Below are 5,286 nucleotides of genomic sequence, written 5' to 3'. Positions count from 1 at the left end.
ATTCATATTATTATTATTATGATTATTACTTATTATTAGTATATATATATATTAGTTGTTCAAACAATTAGACCGAACTAGACAACTAGTCAATGACTTGTAATACTGAATTATTACCTAAAGAAAGAATTATATTTTACGTAACACAAAAATACAAGTCATATATATATTGAATTGGTCTAAGGACATTTAAGGGGTTACGGTAAAAACAATGGCTTATCACTATATATAGGTGGCGTTTTCCTCTTAATTGTAATTGCAAATTTAATCATCATCATAACCTAATCATTTCCCTAATCAACTACTAAGCTAGCTTCGACAATAAGACCACGACAGCTTACTTCAAACCAAACGTCTTAATGGGTTTTGAACATGGCAATATGGCATCCACTATCATTGACCATGGACCTTTATGATTGTGATTTACTAAATGACTAGTCAAGAATTAAATGTTCTTTTTGAAAAATAATACTAGTATCTGTCAATTTTCTTTTAAAAAAGAATTAATTCAATATATTTGTCATTCTTTTATTCTCACGTTTTCTCATACATTTAGTAATTAGTGTAATGTTTTTTAAGTTTTCTTCATTTTCATTTTCATTTTCTATTCAATTCCAAACATAATAAATTATATATAATATTTATATTCATACCCTGACTCAAATCATAAGTCAGGCCCAAATTAAGTTAGAAAGTCCAATCATGTAGGTTGGCCTTCATCACCTATTCGACCTCCACAAAGAGGTTGGGGCCAATGCCAGCAAGCGCTTAACACTTATTCAAGTAAGTAACTACCTCCTTATATCTCTCACTCATTTCTAGAAGAGAGATCCCAACAACTCTAAAATAAAGAGACGGTTATTCACCATCAGAAGTGGAACTACTTCAACGGTGGTTATTGGCTTAGCTCCTATAAATACTCTGATACACTCAAGTACATCTAAGTTCCAATACGCTAAAACCTGCTTAATCCCTTACTGACTTAGGCATCGGAGTGTCTTGTAGGTACCACCCCTTACCTTTTCGAACACATAACTCAGACGGCGACTCTCTGATGCAGGACAAGTCAGAGACTACTCCTTTGAACGTTTGGGCCTCGTAAGCAATCCCAATCCACATCCGGTTTCAGGTAACCCCCGGAACATTGGCGCCGTTATCGGGAACCCGGAGATCAACGCATAATGGCGAACAACCAGCATGAAGACGGACACACTACATCTAAGTCCGGTAAAGAGCATCAGGACGCGGTCAACAACGACCAGGCAATAATACACCTACCAGCGCGCGGAGGGATCGCGTGGTGAAGGTCCCTCGAATACCCAGGGATCAAAGAAGGTCTCCTTTGAGGTTCATCAGCCTGGAAAGGAGGGGCAACCTCATTCCACCAACCTCATGGGGTTACTACATGGCCACCAAGGCTAGCTCGAGTAACTCGAACAAGAGTTGGAGTGACAGCGTGAGGCAGAGAGAAGTCTCAGGAAGAAAATCAAGCAGCGAAAAGAGCTCGAAAAAAAGCTTTCAAAGCTGGAATCCAACCCCCAAAATAAGGATTCTCGTGTAGATCGGGAGGATACCCCATTGGGGGAAGAGGACCCGTTCACTGAGGATATCATGAGGGCTAAAGTTCCCAAGAACTTCAAAATACCTGACATGAATCTTTATGATGGGACAACTGATCCAAAACATCACCTTAGTAATTTCAAAAGTCGGATGTACTTGGCCGACGCGTCAGATGCTACTCGCTTCAAGGCCTTCCCGAAGACTTTAACAAAGGGGCCATGAAGTGGTTCGATAGCCTCCCCCCAAGGTCGGTCACAAGCTTCGACGATCTCTCACGTAAATTCCTCACGTGATTTTCAATACAGAAAGATAAAGTCAAGCATGCACCTAGCCTACTTGGAGAAAAACAGGAGGTCGGAGAATCCCTGAGAAACTAATAAAAAGGTTCAATAAAGAATGCTTAGAGATCCAGGACCTACCTACTGAGGCAGTAATAATGGGACTCATCAACGGCCTTCGAGACAGACCCTTCTCCCAATCCATATCAAAAAGGCATCGAACTTCCTTGAGCGATGTACAAGAGAGGGCTGAGAAGTACATCAACATGGAGAAAAACGTCAGGTTACGAGAACTAAATTGGTGACTTGGGAACCTTCAACAATCAAAAGAAAGGGAAATGGAGCCCAAAAGAAAGGAAGAAGTCGGATCTGAAAAACCCAGAAGGTATCATAACTACACCCTGTTGAGAGTTTCCCTTGTGGATGTGTACAGGGAAATTTGTCACATCGAGAAGCTTCCTCCCCCACGCCCAATAAAAAATAAAAAGGGGGGAAGTCGTAATGAGTATTGCGAGTACCATAAGCTTTTTGGACACTCCACAAATAATTGCTACGACCTTAAAATGTGATAGAAAAGCTGGCCAGAGAAGATTGATTGGATAGATATCTCATGGAAAGGTCAGACACTCATGGAAAAAGAAAGAGAGACGATGAAGGTCATGAACGGAGAGGCCTGCCCCCGCAGACTCCAGAGTGACATATTCATATGATATCCGGAGGGTCTGTTGGAGGGGAGCTGACCAAGTCGTCTCAAAAAAGACATCTTAAAGAAGGCTATTAAGTCGATAGCTACGAACCCGATCTCCCAACTATCTCTTTCACCAAAGAGGATGGGTAGGGAGTCATACCCGGGCTGATGATCTGGTGGTAATCACCAATCCTCGCCAATGCCCATCTACACAGAACTCTGGTGGACCAAGGGAGCTCAGCTAACATATTATTTAAGCTGAAATTTGATAAGTTGGAGCTGGACGAAAAGGAGCTAAAAGCCTACCCAGATACGCTCTTCGGGCTAGGAGAGGCTCCTATCACACCACTAGGCTTCATCTCCCTGCATACAACTTTCGGAAGGGGGTCGAAGTCTAAAACCTTGAGCATCGACTTCATTATTGTCGATGTAGCCTCCGCTTACAATGTCCTGATAGGTCGGACAACATTAAATCGGCTGAGAGCAGTTGTTTCAACCCCTCACCTCTGTATGAAGTTTCCAACACCAGAGGGGATCACTACCAAAAAGGGAGATCAGAAGTTGGCAAGGAAGTGTTACAATGAAATCTTGAACCTAAGAGGAAAGGGCAAGGAAGTCAATATAGTGGAGTTCAGAGGATTCTGAGCAAAAGAAGAGTTACGACCACAGCCCAGAGAAAAGATAGAAGAAGTCCAAATTGGACAAGAGGTCGGCATGAACACCAGCATAGGAGCCAATATAAGAGCGAAACTGAAGCAAGAGCTCAGAAAGCTCTTACAAGAAAATTCTGACCTATTCGCCTGGAAAGCCTCTGACATGTCTAGGATAGATCCCGAACTCATGTCACACAGGATGGCTATCTACCTGGGATCCCGACCTGTCCAGCAAAGGAGACGAAAGCTCGGCCCAGAACGAGCTCAAGTGGTCGAAGATCAAGTGCAAGCCCTACTAGAAGCCGGGTTCATCAAAGAAGTTAAGTACCCAGCATGGTTGGCAAATGTAGTGCTGGTCAAAAAACAGAATGACAATTGGAGGATGTGCGTCGACTATACCGACCTCAACAAAGCATGTCCGAAAGACCCATATCCTCTACCTAATATTGATGCCCTAGTAGACTCCAGCTCGGGATATCAATATTTGTCATTCATGGATGCCTACTCGGGATATAACTAAATCCCGATGTACAAGTCGGATCAGGAAAAAATATCCTTCATCATGCCCAGAGCAAACTACTGCTACGTGGTCATGCCATTTGGATTAAAAAATACAGGAGCCACCTATCAAAGGTTGATGAATAAGGTGTTTGCACCTCACCTTGGAAACTTAATGGAAGTATATGTAGATGACTTGCTGGTAAAGACCAAGGATGAGGCTAGTCTCTTGACCGACCTCTCACAAGTCTTCAACACCATAAGAAGGCACATGATGAAATTAAATCCTACTAAGTGCGTCTTCGCAGTGGAAGCATGAAAAATTTTTAGGATTCATGCTAACACAAAGGGGAATTGAAGTCAACCCTGATAAGTGTAGAGCAATCCTAGAAATGAAGAGCCCAGCCTGTTTAAAAGAAGTTCAGCAGTTAAACGGAAGACTTGCAGCTCTATCAAGATTCTTGGCAGGATCAGCACTAAGATCCTTACCACTTTTTTTGCTACTTAGAAAATGATGTCAATTCGAATGGGCCCCTGAATGTGAAGAGGCCTTTCAAGAGTTCAAAAGGTTTCTGAGCCAACCCCTTATCCTTACTCGACCGAAAGAAGGGGAAGAGTTCATATTGCATTTAGCTGTCGCCGAGAAAGCTGTGGCATCAGCCTTAATACAGGAAGATGAGGTCGGACATCATCCTATCTACTTTGCTAGTAAGGCACTACAAGGCCTTGAATTAAGGTACCAAAAACTTAAAAAGTTTGTATATGCCTTAATTGTAGTATCTAGAAGGCTACGACCTTATTTCCAAGCTCACACCATAAGAGTTCGAACGAACCAACCCATGAAGCAAATCCTTCAGAAGACAGATATTGCGGGCAGAATGGTTCAATGGGATATAGAGCTATCCGAGTTTAATTTGAAATACAAAATTTGGACAGCAATCAAAGCCCAATGCCTCACCGACTTCGTGGCAGAATATGCAGGTGACCTAGAAGAGGCCTCCACAACCTGGGAGATATATGTGGATGGATCCTCCAATAAGGTCAGAAGCGGAGCTAGCATAACACTGGTCAATCAAGAGGGAATCCAAATAGAAGTATCCTTAAAATTTGAGTTCCCGCCTCCAATAACCAGGCTGAATATGAAGCTCTAATCGCAGGGTTAAAACTCGCCAAAGAAGTTGGCGCTACCAAGGTGATAATTTTCAGCGACTCTTAAGTAGTTACTTCCCAAATTAATGGAGAGTACCAGGCAAAATACCCCAACATGAAAAGGTATTTGGAAAAAATACTGGAGCATCTCAGGCAGTTTCTTGAAACTGAAGTAAGACATATAACAAGGGAGCTCAACAGCAGAGCCGATGCTCTTTTCAAACTAGCAAGTACCAAACCGGGGAGAAATAATAGGAGCCTGATACAAGAAACTCTCCAGGAACCTTCAGTCATCAAGGCGGATAGCAAGCTAGACGTCTTGTCTGTCTCTGACTTAGATCTTGGATGGATGACTCCCTTGGTCGAATATCTGAAATTCAACATCCTTCCCGAGGAGCAAAAGGAGGCCCAAAAACTCAAAAGGGAAGCACAGAACTACACGTTGGTACGAAATGTCATT

Source organism: Arachis ipaensis, chromosome B08 (genome assembly GCF_000816755.2).
Source record: "Arachis ipaensis cultivar K30076 chromosome B08, Araip1.1, whole genome shotgun sequence".
Taxonomy (NCBI): Eukaryota; Viridiplantae; Streptophyta; class Magnoliopsida; order Fabales; family Fabaceae; genus Arachis; species Arachis ipaensis.
This window is presented reverse-complemented; position numbering follows the sequence as displayed.